This window comes from Lampetra planeri, chromosome 4 (genome assembly GCF_965212315.1).
Source record: "Lampetra planeri chromosome 4, kcLamPlan1.2.h2, whole genome shotgun sequence".
Classification (NCBI taxonomy): Eukaryota; Metazoa; Chordata; class Hyperoartia; order Petromyzontiformes; family Petromyzontidae; genus Lampetra; species Lampetra planeri.
Genome location: NC_136110.1, coordinates 15516315 through 15535972, shown reverse-complemented (window position 1 = coordinate 15535972; position 19658 = coordinate 15516315).

The window sequence follows — 19658 nt, the reverse complement described above, 5'->3', positions numbered from 1 at the left end:
TCTGGGCGATGCTCCTGCCGTCGTCTCCTGCGGCTGGGGGACGAGTTTGGACGTGTGCCGGGCCCTTCCTGCGGAGCGCCTCCGCTGCGGCGGTTCGTTGGCTGCGGCCGTGCGGCCCCGGTGCCCTTTCCCCGGGGTGCCAGGACCCCGTGCAGTTCTAAGCCGGCTTAGAACTGGTGCGGAACAGGGGAATCCGACTGTTTATTTAAAAAAAGCATCGCGATGGCTCGCGAACGGGTGTTGACACGATGTGATTTCTGCCCAGTGCTGTGAATGTCAAAGTGAAGAAATTTAATGAAGTGCGGGTAAATGGCGGGAGTAACTATGACTTGGTTTTATGGTGCGTTCCCTTGGGAAAGGAACGAGAGTCATAGTGGCCGTGACCTCTTCGTGGTCCCGCCGGTAACATTGCCTTGAGTTAAATCTTGACAATGGCCAACAAGGTTAAAGCACCTATTCCATCTCCCATCCTGTATAGAGGCCTGTATACAGGATTATTAAAGGCTGCAAAAACTTATGATTGAAAAACTAACGTTCTCAAGCCAGTTGGCACGAGGCCTGGCCAAACAACGTGCTATGGGTGGCGCTCGGGGTGGCGATCCATCCATTATAGTTAGACCCGCAAATATAGATGTAAGCAACACTGAGGGTTCATGGCGACAGCGTCCCATGAAACTCTTATTCGTCTTAGTATCAACCCAGACGCAGTACGAAGGTGCCTATGGGGCATCTAAAGTTGAAAAACCTACGATGTCCAGACCGAGTCAAGAAATTATTATTATTGATTCCCATTCTCTGTTGACAACCGTGCCTGGTAACAGGGTGACGACAGCTTGGGGCACCAAGGACATCGGCGCATACCAGTGTGAGGGTCCTGGTATTATTGACCCCCATTCTCTGTTTATCTTTGGTGCTGGATATCAGAGTGACGTTAAACGGGCGACCGCATGGGAATCTTGATATTGTAATAGTGTTCGAGGAGACTTGGATGCCGGGGTTGGAGGCACACGTATTTATTCCGTGTCGGTACAGCACAACACTGACATACAACACTGGAGGGGGTATCGGCCCCCTCACCCGTCTAACTGGGGATACACTCTCTAGCTACGCCTAGCCTACCTCTGGGTCCTCCACTAACGGGCTAGGGGAGGCAAGCTAGCCCGACACTGGTAAGTCGGGCTCACGGTACCCAGAGTCCCAGACCAGCTCTTACAAGAGCACCGGCTCTGACTTTTGGGACCACGCCGCTGGCTCGATCCCGTTCGGCCCTGATAAGGGCGGCGATCCAGGGGAGTCCAGGGCTCTATCTACGACGATATTCAGTCTTCACTGGTTAGCTTCAACATCTCTCCCTGAGCCCCACCCCGCTGAGGGGTGGGGCCCTGGGGGATCCCAGCTCTGAGTCAGCCCCCCCAGGCTGCCCGATGCGGACGTCGCTGGGAGCACCTTCCCGTGCACCGACATAGCCACGCCCACTGTGTTTCTTTCCCATCTGATCCCATTGTATAACAGCCCCTCCGTAACACCCCTACAATATGATTAAAACATTAAGCGCAATAACACTTTTGACGTTGGTCATGGACGGGCCATTAAACCCGGAAAGGATCGGCTTGAAAGAGCCGAATGTGGAATGCGTCTCAAAGGCTTCAGCAACTGCAACCAGTGGACAAGCTGTACAGCCTCGTGATGATTTGACAGGTGTGTGTTATGTGTTTTTGTTTGTCCTACACACTTGTCTTATCGATCATTATAGCCTTTTCCACATAAGTCATTTTCCCACCTCCTCGGAGTAGAGTCGGTAACTTCTGTTATAGAGGGCTGAGAGGAAAATGGCGGCCTTCAACGGGATTTCTATGGAAATCACAAAGCGCCTTTGAATACATTGACATTCAGTGAAGCGTGTGAAGGTTTTGCACACATGCAATACAATGGTTATGGTTACTGGCATCCACTACTTGTATAACTATTTGTTGTGCCCCAAGATTTTTTTTCTCTACTACAACTACCGTCTCTGCGGCTCCAGCTTGACTTCATGGTGCATGCAGAAACGGTGGTCTCAAGGGCGAGACTCTACAAGGCTTCCATGGCTGCACCTGCTTCCATGGCTGCACGGGATGCAAGTGCATGGCATCAGACGTTTTGGCAAAGTCAATCGTTTCTGTCTCTGCTACAACAGCAACCAGTCTCACACCACAGTAGTCACCACTGCAACCACAGTGGTGACTGCTGCTGGGGTCAAGAAGGATGACTGGGCCATGGGAACTGCATTGGACACATGACCATGATGTCCTTGTGGGGTGTGACAAAACGGAGGATTGGCTGGTGAGACTCCACAAAGCCTCTTTGTCTGCACCTGCCTCCTCGGTGACATGGGACGTGTTGTATCCTAACCCTTCTTCCAAACTTGATATTTTTATATATTATCATCATTGATATATAATGAATGAAAACACCCCAAAAAGCAGCAAACTGCAAAACACCAGGTGTTGTTAAGTAATGAACTGGAGGAGGGCTAGGATGACAGAATTTGCAACCTTGCTTCAAGGAAGGAGGGGGCCTGATGAACGGGCATATGTCACCCGTGCAGGCGGCAGAGACAGTGGGAGAGTCAGCCAGACATAATTAAGGCAAAAAGCCAACCATCCTGCATGGTTTTAAGGAATTAAATTATTAAATCCAGGGTGAGTGGTCAAATGAAGTGGGTCAGCAACGCTGTGTGCACAGGGGAGGGAGCTGATTAACAACCCTGCCCGGCTGAACCGTGAGGGGGCCTTTGACCTGAAATTAAGAATAACACTCCCAGAGCAGAAGGTTGGATGACCACAGTGAGACGAATAAGAGCGTTGTATATCAAGGATGCAGACTCAGCTGAATAACAAGGCTGCGGAGGTCACCAAAAGTTCGTGTTCGCCTAGTTAAGTCGAAAAGCTCAATTATTCTGTATTGCTATTAAAGCAACGTTAAAATCAGAATTTAACAACAGGGTAGGCTAAAGTTATTGATATTCACACCCACTCCAATTAAACCAGGCCACAAGTTACGCCTACTGAACCATCACCATCATTAAGTCAATATGAAATGTTATTTCCATACCTTAATATACAACTCGACCCAAAGCATATGACAATCAGAACCTTCCTAAGTCAAAATTGAATCGCACCCAGACAGGAGCGAATAGTCGATATAAGGTTGAAGAGGGAAGGAAATTAAGAGCACGGCGAACTGCAAACGTAAGCAAAAAGCCGGGAACAACACACCAAGCCCAGCCACAGCGAGTCGGGCTTCGACAGGCCATAAAAGTAGGAATGATAACTCCCGGGGTCAGGGGACATCAGAAAAAGCAAGCAGACAAAAACCAGAACTGACTCCAAGGTTCAACCGCCCTCACCTACAAGGAGTGACGGAAATTAATGAGGCCTTGAGTTAACGGCGTCAGCTGGACAGCAACAACACCGGCGAGCAGAGACAGAGTGAGGCAAAGACTGCCAGGCTATGAAATACAACTTCATGTCAGTAAAGCCCTGACCAAGTTAAGTTAAAAACATCACAATACATAATATCGTACATAACATCAATGTTAACGCTATTCACCGTCAACTATATTCCGCTTATATAACCATGCAGACACCAAGGAATACGAATTCCTAGGATCAAGAAACTTACCCCTTAACCTAAGATATCGGAAAGAAATTAATAATAATAAGCCTATGCATGAAAGACAAAAGTAAAACTTATGAAAAGCCAGGATAGCGGGATAAATCACCACTAGGTCGAAATAAAATACATAATAAAAGAGCGATGTTAAACCCAGGGTCGGAGAGAAAGGGAGATCCCGGCCGTCTTTGTATCCCCGCAGCGCGGGATGGGAGTGTGTATGTGCTCGGGGAGGCACCTCCACTTGAGTCAAGCACCACGATGGGAAACGACACACCTTAGGCTACATACAGAATCATAACTGGGAAATGGTAAGGGACAAATGTTAATTTAAAACTTTTAACCATGTCTTTGTGTGCTGTGAGGATCGGAGGGAGTGTGCCCCTCCCTCCAGGTCGTGCAACACGGACAGAGGTGCCTATGAGACGATTTGTAACGTCTGTGTTTTGGTTCATGAAGAAGGCCAAACAAGAGATAATATTGCACCCAGACAGAGAGACGACTTCGAGGCAATTTGTAACATCTGATTGTTTGCTCATGGATTTTATGGAGGGAGTATGACAACGGAAAATGCCGTGGGTGATACACACAAGGACACACGGACGTACGGACACACACATGAACACACCTACACACGGACAGATCCTGACACAGTAAATCAAAAGAAAACCCCGCCTTGTGGGCAGGACCCAAAGGGATTTTTCGGCATAAAAGAAAGGACTCTGAGCATTGGAAACCAGTTGGACCAGGAGAGTCAACTCATCACGAGGGCGACCAACGGGTCGACTCATGAGCGAGCTCGACCGGAAGGGTCGGCTCGACTCATCAGCCGAGTTCGACCAGGAGTCAACTCATCACGAGTGCGACCAACAGGGTCGACTCATGAGCGAGCTCGACCGGAAGGGTCGGCTCGACTCATCAGCCGAGTCCGACCAGAAGTGTCAACTCATCAGGAGCTCGACCGAGCGGGTCGACTCAAGGGCGAGCTGCGACTAACGGGTCGGCTCGACTCTTCAGCTTCTGGGACTCAGCCGAGTTCAGCTGGCTCTCGGGGCTCGACTCAAGCAGCTCCCCGTCTCCTCTGCAGGCGGGCAAGACCCGCTTGACAGCTCAACCTGCCGCGTCAGAGGCCCCTGCTGGCAGCCAGGGTCGCGGTCTGGCGACGAGAGGATGACGGTGCGCTGCGAGCGAGCTGCGGGCGCCACCTACCGACCGGGTTCCGAACTACGACAGCGTATCAACAGGCATCCAACCAATTCCCCACGGCGACAGAGGAGCGACTAATACGTATGACGCGCACCGCCCCCTCACCACACGACCACCAGGCGTTGTTTGACATAAAGAACCGACTCCGAACACTGACTATTGAAGACAACTCTTACCACTCAAACCCACTCGAACCCATAAGCCATCCGTGGCTGTGAAGAAAAACTCGAGACCGAGTGATGGCCATCCGTCATTTATAAGAGTATTATCTTTAATATTTAGTGGACTGTACTCTTAATCGCATAAATTCCCAACAGATCCATCAATACGAATTGATTCTTGGCACCTCCTTCCGCCGAGCCACTCTGTTGTCAGATAACCTGCGATGTATCTGTTGAGATTGGTGCCTTTAAGAATAATAACTGTTTTGATTGTGTTTTATCGCCGTATAATCTTTCAAGCATCTTTCATTCATTAACGTTAAGGTTTTCTTAGCATAGTATTTGCATGTTTTAACGACTCTCTCTCTCACTAACAACCATCGCGTTACGCGGGATCCATGTGCCGTTGTCAAGTGAAATCAGACAATCATTGATGATACTGTATTGATGCCGTGTTGACGTTCCGGGATTGAGAGTTCGCATACTATATCATAGTTGAGGTTGAATTAGTAATAAATTGATTAATACAGAAGTGGTTGTGTGATTCTTTCCTGAACTATGCATAAGATTTGCTTCTGCGTTGAGATCTGAACTTGGTGACCTTAATAAACACACTAACACATACTCAGTAAATGTTAAAGCGATAACGGGGCGAACCGGGGACCTAAATAAGCGAGAATGAGACGAACCTAGACAACGAGGCCGAGTTAATCTAAGTTAATCTTGTATACTTACACCACACCTGCATAACTGCATACGATCAATTGCCTTATTCCGATCGATAACCCACCCTCGTCACCGAGGCGGGGTCTGGTTATCATAACGACTTGCATTATCATAATTACACCCACTCGCATAATTACTACAATTACCTCTCGAATTGGCATAATTAAATGTGCGTAATTACATGGATTAAAGTATTTCCGGATAATTACACATTTGGCCAAATTTCAATTGATTATTATTATTTTCACTGAATATTCATAACCCACATATACAACATAATAATTTCACCCACGCACGCATACAACACATCAAAATTTTCACACCCAACATATACAACAGACGTATCTGCACTGAGGTGAGGTGTGAACGTCGCTGGAAAACAACTTTATTGCGGGGCCCAACATCGAGGCTACCATTTCGGTGCTGGCACACAGCGACTTCCTACACGCGGTGCATATCCGGGCTTGAAGGGAACGCAAGAAGGTCGCCCAAGGCATGAATCATCCAAACGTTGCAGCAGGAGGAAATGCGGTGCATGGATCATTGTGAACGACACCAACGGAACTGTTGCTCACCAGGTGGTGATCGGGCGTCAATATACCACAATTGAGTGGATCGACTTGGTGCTGGACTTCACCTGCGTGTATCGCCCGGAAAAACATGTGGCTACACACGTCGCGGGCACGTTTGGCCGTTTTGCCATTTCTTGCACGCCACTCTACAAGTTCGACGACTTCAAGGAGGCCGATGTACTTGAAGAACAAAGAGACGACCGCCTAAGGAGATTTCAACCCACCAACTTGTGAAATAAGTTTGGTTTGACTACATGTGTACCAAGCTCTATTTTTTTGGTACTTACATTCTACGTGGACTCTATGTTTCACATTTTTAAGTGGATGCCAGCAAATATGAGCCAGCATCATGGACCGAGTAAGAAGATATGGAACAGGATCGTACATTTATTATTTTACAAAGGAAAAGATCAATCTAATTATTATTCTTTTTTACTGGTAGGAACGAAGTGAACCAGCCTACAATAGATTATATCGTCCATCCGTCCGTCCGATGTCCGATTAGGTGTAGCAACATCGCCCCCTACTGCAAACACTTGGCAGGACCCTACAACAACCTTTAGACTCAGTGACGCTTTCCTGGCTAAACAAGTGTAACATTCCCTTATTTTATAATTCCCTGAGATAGCTTTTAATTAAAAAACTTTAGACTCAGTGACGCTTTCCTGGCTAAACAAGTGTAACATTCCCTTATACTTCCCTGAGATAGCTTTTAATTATAACATTTAAATAAAAAATTAACTCACAGCGGCCTAAAGCCTACAGCTAGGCCTAAAGCCTAGAACTAGGAATCAAACTCTCCCTTCGTATCGTACCCCCGCGTGTGTGAAAGGGAGTTAATGTTTAACAATGTTACATTCCCTGATGTTTTTAAATAGAAACATTTACATTTAAAGCTTTTACATTAATAATTAAAACATTTAATTTGAAAATTAACTCACAGCGGCCTAAAGCCTACAGCTAGGCCTAAAGCCTAGAACTAGGCCTCAAACTATCCCTTCTTATCGTACCCCCGCGTGTGTGAAAGGGAGTTAATGTTTAATAATGTTACATTCCCTGATGTTTTTAAATATAAACATTTACATTTAAAGCTTTTACATTAATAATTAAAACATTTAAATTAAAAATTTACTCACAGTGGCCTCAAGCCTACAGCTAGGCCTAAAGCCTAGAACTAGGCCTCAAACTCTCCCTTCGTATCGTCCGATTAGGTGTAGCAACATCGCCCCCTACTGCAAACACTTGGCAGGACACTACAAAAACCTTTACACTCAGTGAGGCTTTCCTGGCTAAACAAGTGTAATAATACATGATGTTTAGATTCTTTGGTTATTTGTTCCTACCAGCCCACGCCGCAGGGACCTGTTCTGTTTATAATGCGTTATTGTCTGTACTTGTATATACATTCTCCTTTTTTGCATCAATTGTATGTTCCTTGCAAATTCTATTGCATGCAAATAATCTTAATAATCATCATCATGCAACTCTATGTGGATGTTGCGGCTAGACCCTTTAGCATACTGGTGTGCTAATCTGGTACGGTGTTGGCAAGCTATGCTTGTGTTACGGTCCTTGCGGGTTGGTTGTGTCGGCTGGTGGCGGGTTTAGGTGAAACATTTGTATATTTGTGCGATCTCACCTAAATAATGAACACAATTCAACATTACATCTGTTGTATTGCTAGAAATAAGTGCAAATCTAAGGAGTAAATTTTGACCGACGATTGGCTGCTGATGTGCGGTGAAAAAGCTAATCACAATAGCGTACAATGGGCCGACAATGCTGTGTGCTATAAACGCAAGTCGCGAATTATAAAGGAAACAAACCGGACGGACTACTCTGTGACGAACTAACATCGCTCATGAATGAGCGATTACCAGGCGAGCTGACTACAGAACTTATCCTTTAGGACATGTTTTTATGGGACTACCCATGCACAGATAACAAATGTTATCCATGTGTAGGACTGTTACTGACGCGACAACTTCTTGTCTTTCTCGTTCCTTTTATTCTGCGTATAGTTCACATCGCTGACAGCATCGTTCAATGTTCCTCCGTTCGCTCCGCCTCGCCGCTTCGCTTGCTCTCTCCCTCCACTCAGGTCCGATACTCTGCTGCTCGCTACGCTGTACTCGCTCTGTCCTTGATACTCTGTCCGTACTTTCTATATCCACTGCTACCGTATACTGCATTCTCTTTGTCCACTGCCATCTTATATTAGACGCTCTTATCCACTGCTACCCTATACTATACTCTCTTATTCACTGCTACCTTATACTATAATCTCTTTTTCGCTGCTACCTTATACTATACTCTCTGTTTCACTGCTACCTTATACTATACTCTCTGTTGCTCCGTCTCTGTCCCAGGCACCGTCTCCAGCTCCGACTCCAACACTCACCACGACTCCTGTCTCTTCGCTACGCTCTGCCTTTATACCCGAACCAATCAGCCCCAATTAATTATCTCATCTCCTGCTTCGCCACTCGCCCTCAGGCCACCAGCCTCACGTGATCCTGTTATCGTAGTCAGCCCGGCGCCAGTCAACAACCACTCACCCTCTCGACCAATCACTGGCCTGCGTCCTCAGTTGCCCTTAACACCTCTGGCGTCTTTTAATGACCTTCCCCTTAATTGGCGCAACAACAACTCTATGTCATCAGTTGCCCTTAACACCTGCGGCGTCTCTTAACGACCTCACCCCTTAATTAGCGCAACCTAACGCGTGTCATTTCTAGTCCTACACATGCAATCTAGGTTTCCTCGACCATAGAAATTGGTCATCACATATGTCACGGGTACATCCACATGCAAACAAAACATATAAATGTCGAATATGTAATCGCACAGCAGATAGCATACACAAGATTGCGTCGCATTACGGAAGAACTTTCAAAAGTCTCATAGGTAGAACTAATACTATAACCAGCACAATTAATGACACACTGTTTAGTTGTATACATTGCAACAGAGGTTTTACCACGAAAACGGGTTTAGGGGTACATACCAGACGAACTCATCCAACAGAACATGAGGCAATATTACAGCAAAAATCACCAGGAAGGACAGTTAGATGGGGAAAAGAAGAGGTTGAAATTATGGCCCATAAGGAAGCCTAGCAGAAGGATGAGGACCAAACATAAATCAAATAATACAAAACTCAGTTATGCCACACAGAACGCTAGATGCGATTAAAGGGAAGAGGAGAAATATTGAGTACAAGGCATTGGTAAGGACATTACAACAAAACACCCATAATGTTGGAAATCAATGCCTTGTTAACATAGTTTTACCGACAACATCGGAAACAACATCAATAATTGAGAAATCGCCAGCTGTCGGTACACTTGCAACTACGCGTCCGGAAGGAGATCAGCCAGCAATAAGGGACGAAAAAGAACAATCACCCACAGCAGGTGAAGATCTTCAAATCATAATTAACGATCTAAAGAGCCTGAATTACAGCCATAATCAGGCATTACTACTACTCAATTCTCACGTAGAAAAGTATTTAAATCAAAGTAATCCACTAAAAAGAAAAGAACACACATAAAAAAGGAAATTCATGAGAGTATGCATCGAAGACAATCGAAGCGAATCAAATACAGGAGATATAAATATTTATACCATACGAACAAGAAAGCTCTTTTAGACGAGATTATTTCAGATAGATTGGGGCCAAGTATATACCCAACGGAAGAAAGCATACGGGGAACATTTGTTCATTTATTCCAATCAGACTCTCCTCCAGATAATATACCATCTAAATTGAAAAACGACCAAACCTGCATTGATATCGTTAAAGCAATCACCATGGATGAGTTGATTTAAACCATAGCAATTATGAAAAATACGTTGCCTGGTCAGGACAACATAACTCTTAGCGATATTAGGACACTAGCAATAAAATATTTACTAGATATCTTAAATATCATCCTTTAAATACAGGATATACCACAAATATTTAAACAACACAAAACAAGACTAATCCCGAAAACTAAAGAGGAATTAGAAAAACCCTCAAATTGGAGACCCATAACCATTTCCTCAATTGTAATCAGGCTATTACATAACAATTTAAGTTATCGTCTAGGGCAGCAATTAAAGGTTAATTACAGGCAGAAAGCATTCCAGTGCATTACTACACTTCATCATACACAACGCCAGGCAAAATCACTCAAATACGCAAATAGTGTCAATAGACCTCAGCAAGGCATTCGATTCCGTCAGTCACAAATCGATTGACAGAGCCTTAAACCGATTTAATTTATCAAAAGAATCCATAACGTACTTGACCAACATCTATAAGTGTAATGTAACTGATATTGTATTTGAATCAACAATAATGCGTAATATACATATAAAAAGAGGTGTAAAGCAAGGGGATCCACATTCACCGTTACTATTTAGCATGATTATGGATGAATTATTAGATAACTTGCCGACATATATAGGAGTTAATGCAGGAAATCAAAATGTAAACTCTATGATGTTTGCTGACGACCTTATCCTGCTTGCAGAAACGAAATGTGGCATGAATAAACTATTAAATATAACTATTACATTATTTGATGATAGACACTTTAAAATAAATATAAACAAATGCAACTCGTTAAGATTCATTAAATACTGCAAACAGAAGACATTTAGTGTTGCAACGACATCATCTTTTCTTTCTTATATATAAAAGTCTCCGCGCGCTCGCGCTTGCGGGAGATTTGGCTCTCGGACGGTGGGCTGAACGTGGAACAAAATTTGACAGGTGGCACGCCCTAAGCCTCGTGGTGGGAATAGGCTATTCCGTTTTCCCATCCGTAAACTTTAAAGTAGTTTAATTAACACATTTGTGCCATTTCTATGATTAATTATTTACTTATTGAGCGCCGTCGACCGTTCCAAGTGACGCCAATTGCATGGGGGGGGGCGACCCCTGCCAACTGATGCGCGTTCGCTCGAGCTCACGGGGACATTTTATTTCACGCGTTTATCCTGTAATAAATATACACATCACGCTGCCGATTTCTCTTCACAGTGTGATGTCCTCTTCCCCCCCCCCCCCCACCCCAATGCGTGCAGTTACTCATATAAAGTCCTTAGATATTAATTTCATATTATTTAAGCGGTTACATAGTATTATTCTGGCGAGGGCGGGGGGATGGTGGGGGGAGGTAGCGGTCCAGCTCGCAGCCTGCCAATGTCTCACCTCCTCTGGCTTGCCAATCTAGGCGAGGCCGCGGGCTCTGCACGGGATGAGGCGTCACCACGCCAATGTAAAGTACAATTTTATTCAATCTTTCGCTAAGAACTCAGGTTTATTGTTTACTATTATTAAACAAATACGTTTACAAATAATGTTTGTGTGCACATAACAATTTTGCTTCATTCTTTACTATTATGAAACTAATAAGTTGCCTAATAATCTTACTATTATAATGTTCGTGTGCACAAACTACATGCGTCTGCCTAAAGTCAATGTCTGTGTGTGTGAGTCCATATGTGTTTGTGTGCGTGTAAGTCGATGCGTTTCTATGTGTGTGGGTCCATGTCTGTGTGTAAGTCCATGTGTGTGTCTGTATTTTTCTAACGGACAACGCCCCGTGTGTGTGTGTACGTACAAGTGTTTGTGTGTGTGTGTCAGTCCATTTGTGTGCGTATCTGTCGCTGTGTGTGTGTTAGACCACATGTGTGTGTTAGTCCATACGTGTGTTTCACTCGATGTGTGTAAGTCAATGCGTGTGTGTCAGTCGATGTGTGTGTGTATCTAAAGTAGATGTCTGTGTGTCACAGTCCATATGTCTATGTGTGTGTAGGGCAATGTGTGTGTCAGTCTATGTATGTGTGTGTAAGTCCATGTGTTTGTGTGAGTCGATATGTCTGTGTGTGTCAGTCCATGGCTGTCTGTGTTAGTCGCTTTGTGTACATGGCTCCATGTCAGTCAGTGTAAGTCCATTTTTTTGCGTGTCTGTAGGTCCATGTGTGTATGTGAGTGAATGTATCTGCTTTATTGACCTGCTCAAGGCCTATGATACCATCAGTAGGCCTGGCCTCTGGGTTGTTCTTCATGCTTTTGGAGTCCCTCAAACTTTGCTAATGATCCTTAAGGACCTTCATGATGGTGAGTGGCCCCGCGTCAAACTACATGGCCGTCAGTCAGAGCCATTCCCTCTACACCTTAGGGTGTGATAGGGATGTACTCTGCCTCCACATTATTTAACATATCTTTTGACCACGTAGTTCGTGAAGCCTTCAATTGCTGTTCCCGAGGAATTACCATATGGTACACATACAATGGGAGGCTGATCCATGCCCGGGTGCGGTCAAGGGATGCCTCCCTATTGCTCAACCATGTTATGTATGCCGATGCTCTGGTGATTGCAGCTCACTGCTGCTGAAACTGGAGTGTGCCAATAAGAGGTGAGGCCTTACCATCAGACCCACCAAAACTAAGCACCTGCCTGGCTATTGTGTACCATCGAACAATCCACCCCACAACTCACAATTGGTGATGGGGCAGTAGTGGAGAGATTGCCGAGATTCCCATACCTGGCCAGTGTGCTCATGACTGGCTCCGGTTTAACAGCAGAGGTCTCACTCCAAATCAGTCGAGCGCCATTATCTTTTCATCGGCTGCGTTACGCTGTGTGGAAGCTACCTGGTCATTCGCTCCGCATGAGGCTCCAGGTCTTCTCGGCCACGGTAATTCCCTCCCTTCTCTACGCTTGCGAAACGTGCACCCCCCTAATGGAACATCTTCGCCAGTTAGAAACATTTAGGCTGGCCTGCTAACGATCCTTTCCTGGATTTAACCATATATGTGTGTGTGTGTGCATCTAAGTTGATGTGTTTCTATGTGTGTGGATCAATGTCTGTGTGTAAGTCCATGTGTGTATCTTCCTTTTTTGCCCGAGCAACGCCGGGTACTTACCGCTAGTGATGAATATGATTATGCGTGAAATAAACCATGATAAAAGTGACAATGAGTGGTTAATAATGAGTGAGTGCGATGGATGGGTAGGGACGTCGGAAAGAGGGATGGAATTTGGTGATGGGGAAGAGAGGGGGGAGTAAGGCTCGGCAAAGGGCACCAGTGAATGAAGGATGGCGAGTGAGGCTGATTTTTTGACGTGTAGGGAGGGGCAGCTTGTTCCACTAAGTGGCGGTGACGTCACCACGACGCTTGTGCCAGGCTATGTGCACATTGAGGCCGCGTGAAGTGTCGAACGCCCACTGGCAGGAAGTCACGGGGCAGACCCAGGTGTCACGGGTCGACTGACAGAGATGACCAAGATGACTGGCTGATGCCCCACCTGTGACCCCTACTCTGCCAACTTGCTGTGCTTTAGCCACCCGGCGCTCCACTCGTGGTTGTGAGCGTCGCTCCTCCGCCCTCCATTGTTGTTGGAGGGCGACTGCCTCCAACTGCCCAGTAGCGTCCTTCACGAGCCTCCTCCACAGAGGCCGATCTTGACACCGCTGGTACCAGTCATCGGCAAGTCCACTCAGCTCCACGTCCTCCTGTACCACATTACTCCATCTCCTTTCTAGCCCGTGCCGCGCCCGTTTAGCCCCCTTGATCCGGCCGAACAAAAGCTGTTTAGGCATGCGGTGGCTGGGCATGCGGGCTGCATGACCCAGCCAAAGCAGCCTTGCCTGCCAGAGGAGCTCACCGATGTGACTTTGCCCAGATCTTTCAAGGATTTGTGAGCTCCTCACACAATCCAGCCTGGTTAAACCCAGGATGGATCGTAGGCAGACCAGCCTAAATGTTTCTAACCGGCAAAGATGCTCCATTAGGGGGGTCCATGTTTCGCAAGCGTAGGGAAGGGAGGGAATGACTGTGGCCGAGAAGACCTGAAGCTTCGTGCGGAGCGACAGACCAGGTAGCTTCCACACAGCGTTACGTAACCGATGAAAAGATATTGCCGTTCGACTGATTCAGAGTGAGACATCTGCTGTTATACTGGAGCCGGTCATAAGCACACTGCCCAGGTATGGAAAACTCTCCACTCTCTCCACAACTGCCCCATCACCGATTGGGAGTGTCCGGAGGGCAGCGCTCACACCGAGTGGGAGATCCAGCATTGCACCAGGTCACCCGACGATATCCTGTAACAAACGGACAGAGGTATACCCTGGGTAGCCCTCCAGGCGTTTGGAGCAGGTGCTGTTAGCGTGCACCTATTAAAGCCAGTACAAATCACGAGTGGTGGTGTGGCCAGCACCTCGCCTGGCCTCTTGATTTGTCCAGCGACGATGTTGACATCATGTCAGGTATAGTAGCCATTTAAGGCTGAGTCAACCCCAGGATATGCCCAGAACGGGTTCAGATACCGATTGCTACTGGTGTTGTAGGTGTACTCGCCCAGAAATTAGGGATGTATCCTCGCCAGATGTTGGTCACTGGGTTGATCGTGCATTGGACAAACTACTGCGCTATTGTGCCCCACACAGAACAAACACGAACATTGAGGCTCACCCAGCCCAATGTACACATACGCACAAATACACCAGCCTCTTAAAATATGGTTGTTGAATTGATAAATGTTGAACCTTATTAAACATCGCTCTGTGTGTCATCACTCCCTGATCAATTGGCAGGTTGATTTATAGTTCGTGGTTAGTGCGTCTGCTCACCTGGGAGACACATGTCACAGCAGTTTCCACGTAGCAGGTAGTGAGTGGACGAGTTGCAGGCGAGCCGTGCCGTAGAAACGCCACTCAGCAGCAACGTCAGCTGACGCACCCAGACACAAGTTTGGAAAAATCACGCAAACCCGTGGATTACGGAATGTGTTCAAAAACGGGGTTGCCTTTGACATGAATTTGCCCGGTTTTAAACGTCATGTCCGTAACAGCAGCAAAACTTTAGGCAACAGTTGTGTTCACTCTACTCCCCTCCACCAACTCAGCTACCTCTCTCATTTCACCTCACTCGACTCCTTTCCACACTTGCTGCGCTAGAAATCAAGTGCACTTTTTGCAGTTCCAAGCCAACCCTCCATTGCTACGAGAATGATCGTTTCCCCGTATTTCAGACAAATGGAAGGAGACAGCGTATGCTTGAACCTTAGTTGAAAAGCATAAACACACACATACACGTCCCATTTGCACACGTTCAAGTTAATTTGACTTTCTTTATAAAGCATCTAAACGCGACCATATCTCAAGACCCTGTACTAGAACACGTGGTCTATGAACTCGACGGAGTTGAGGGCTTTGTGTTGAGGGCTAAAGGAGGGCAAGGTGGGAAGAGGGGTGCTTTACTGAAAACGGTGTTTGAAGAAATTGAGGGTTGACCTGGAGGAGCTGCAACAGGAAGCTTGAGTTCTAGAGCAGAAAGTGAGGAATAGAGTAGAGTGAGATGGGAGGGGAACGGCAGGTGAGTTGGTGGAGGAGAGTAGAGTCGTGTGAGAGATATCGACGTGGGCAAGTCGATAGGTGATCTCGAGTGCGAACTTGTAGTTGACTCGGGACTGCATTGGGACCCATTGAAGAAATCTGCGGACGGCGGTGACGTGGCCTCACGCGTAGGTGCCGTGTGCGGGAGTCTTGCGGCAGTGCGAAGTAATTCTATCGTTCTGAAACTTTTCTCAGCATGGCGGATTGTGCGCACCCACTCACCAGAATGAAGTACACAACATCTGTTTGTGTAAACCCCATGGTATCCGGATGCACAAGCGTTGATGAACTCCCTCTGGCTCACTCGGTTATCTCCTCAGTCCAGGCGTGAGCTAAAATGCATTCAATACACAACAACAGCACTAAGAATGACTAGAATGCAATTCAGGTTGAACCTCTGACTACCTCACCAGAATTGCGACAGAATTCGTCAGATCTTGCGCGCTAAGCGAGCTTGCACCTGGATTGGAGTTGAGTGGTGACTGCAATGCACCGACAGAGTGATAACAGTGGCAGGGCTACGCGATGGGCAGCAGAGGGTATTGCAGCAACAATCATTGACGCGCCTTCCGTCTTCTTCCACGGCGCCTTTCACGAAACCCGCAGTGATCGGTTTGATGAAGTGTGGCCAATTAACCCGCAGGGTTCCCATAGACATGGGAGGCTCTCACCATCAGTTTGCTGACAAAGAGAGCCGTACGTGTCATAATAACAGCTGGCGTTACAAAACTTAAAATGGTAAAAGTTATCGCGGGACCCCGTTCGAAGAGTTGCAGGCTGACACGGCACACGAGGGGTGTGTGGACAACACCTCCCACCGGCCGCCTTTGTCTCCCGAGTGGTGATGTTAACACACCGCACCAGGTACTCCTGTGAGGCAGAGTCCATCTAATGGAGGTACCCAGGACCGGTTCAGATAATCGTCACTGGCATTGACCGTGAGCGGAAATGAACCTTGTGTCGCCGGGTTCGTAGCGCAGCGTGCTGACCGCTACACTACCGCGCGCCATACACACAGGCAGACGAGCACACTGCTAAGAGCCTGGCCTCTCGGGAGCACCGAATAAGATCACCGGGATGGAATTGTCACCAACACTCCCAGCCACCTTTGTCTTCCCAGTGGTGATGTTTAACACGGTAACATATACTCGTGTGAGGCTGAGCACATCGAGGATAGACATCAATATTAGCTGTAGCCGTATTAATTTCAGTGCGCTATTGCTCGTCAGGACACACGATAAATAGATATAAACTCCTGCCACGAAATCGCTTGACCTCCCCGATTAATAATAACAGTTTAACAGAAGTGTAGCAATGCGGTGGGCGTTGCTACATGCAGATGGATACTTACATTCTTAGTTGAGCGCTGCCCTTGGACTGACGCACCGGAAGAGTTTTCTGACCTTTTAAATGAATGGGCAGGGCTGGCTGGAATATTTCGCTCTCACAGGCCCACGAGGATACGGCGCTGATCACAAACAAACACTCACGCGTGTACTTGGAGCATATTCGCCAGGCCACCGGGGGGGGGGGGGGGTGGTTAAGCAGCTGCAAATTATGTCACACACCACCCCACCCACCCCTTTCGGTAGGAATTAACATTTTTTAAATTTACATTTCTGTGACTTGCTTAGCTTCCCTTCAAGTACTTTGAAGGCCGGCACGGCACACGAGGGGTGGGTGGACAGCACCACAACCGGCCGCCTTTGTCTCCCTATCCGTTTTTGTATTGTTTGTTGTTGTAATTTTCTGTTCCACCCCTACTGGACATCTGTGAAAACGATCTTCATAACTCAGTATTCTTCCACTCTCAAATCTCTCCATGGTCTCACCCCAGTATATCTCGCTTGACGAGCGATGACAAGTGGGAGTTCTGTGGTGTAGGGCAGTGGTTCTCATTACGCGGACCCCTGGGGGTGCGTGGCAGTGTCCCAGGCGGTACGTGAAGTGATTTATAAATGTGTGCAATTATGGTAGACGTGAGAGTCATTGGTGAATGATCACGTACGAATTAATCTTCCTATGTAAAACAACTACGATACAATGTAAATACACATGGTAATCTATAATGATGTAAATACCTTTCAAAACTCAAACAAATTACGTCACGCATGCAGAGCGTCCGTTTATTTTTTTATTGGCTTACAGCAGCTAGTACTTTATAAATAACGAACCCATTAATCCTCTATCGTATGTAAAGGGATTCAAATATCTAGGCATTGAATTTGACCCAAGGAGAAAACGATCCATAAGCTGTAACCTTCTCGCCTCAATGTTAAACAAACTGACCAGAGCACCGTTAAAGCCAGAAAAAAAAGTATATTTGATCAAACCAATTTAATACCTCGTATTATTCATCAACTGGTCCTTGGAAAAGTTACCAAAGGTCTATTGATGTCACTTGGTTCTGAAATTAGGAAAAGAGTAAAGCTTCTGCTCAGGTTGCCACACGATACGCCCGACAGTTTATTTTATACACCAATATCCAACGGAGGAATGGGTATAAGAAATGTATGCGACTCAGTCGCACTATCTATAATAAACAGACACAACAAATTGAAAAGTTCTGATGATCCAGTAATAAGAACATTATCACAACAACCATACACTATTGCGACTGTAAAACAGGCTCATATATTTGCATCGTCCAAATTTCCTTCAAAAACTTTAAATCAGGTTAAATGGTCAAATAAACTATATGAAACAACAGACGGTCGAGGGTTGGTATATTGCCAATCTCAGCCAGAAAACAACTCGTGGATAACAGGGAATTATAGAACCATAAAATCGTATAATTACATAGACATGGTTAAACTAAGGATAAACGCACTTCCGACTAAATCGAGATGCAATCGAGGGACGTTGGAGACCAAGAAATGTAGATTTAAATGCCGTAGTATTAACAACCAAATTTCAGAAGAAACGTTGGCACATATCCTGCAAATGTGTGATCGCAGTCATTAATGCAAGAATTGCAATGAAAATCGTAAAAAATGTACACGCCATACATGTCCTTCGTTTCCCTCGGGAAACAAGTTAAGGGGAAAAACAGCCTTTAGTGCCTTAACGTTGCTAAAATCGCCCTTTACATATACATGGGTCGTCTTCACCTCTCGAAAATGGACGCAAGTAACCCACGCCAGGCACTGTCAGTAACTGCCATAGATCTGCTTAAAAATGCCCATTCGTCTTGTGTCGCTCACGTTCCCAGAGCTTGGTGGTAATGTCTGAGGCCTATCCCCGCCAATGTCTACCGTTTGTCGGTAGCTGTCGATAAAAATCCAGCATGCACCAAAACGAGAAAATATTTCCATCGCACCTGCACAAGTTATTTAGAATGGAAATCTCCATGTGATGCATAAGTGGTGTGCGTCAGCAGGTTTTGTTTGCCACGGTTTCAGTGAATGAGCGAGCATCTTGAGCTGTGTCACTTCGCCCGAGGAGCCTCTTCTCCTCCAGAGTGTGTGGGGAAGGCTGTCCCTTGGGTTGTTGATGCGCCGTTCGGTCTTGTGCCAAGGAAGGCTGCCGACTGTGCAAGCATTATGGTTGGTTTCAATTGCATTTGTCGGTCGAGAGAGTAGTGAGCAATGAAAGGCCGCTCTAGAGGTTTGCAGGCATGTGGGGTCGACCCCTGCTCCTTCCCTACCCCACGTTGGGTGTGTGTGGTGCGCTTACAGCTGCCTCAAATTGGCTGGCCTTGTGGGAAGCCCTGTGTTTTGTGAGCCTTCAGAACCGCCAGGTTGCCCCTGGAGCATACACGACAACAAGGCCCTCCCGTGGTGGTTTGTGTTGTGTGAAGTCCGCGTAACAGGTGTGTTTACGTGGTGTGCGTGGGGGTCATGTTCCTCCGAATTTGGATGCGTGTGGGGACTCTCCTTTCCTCTGCCTGTCTGGTGCCAGCAGCCGCGGTAATTATGACCTGCCTGGCAGCTTGCGGGAA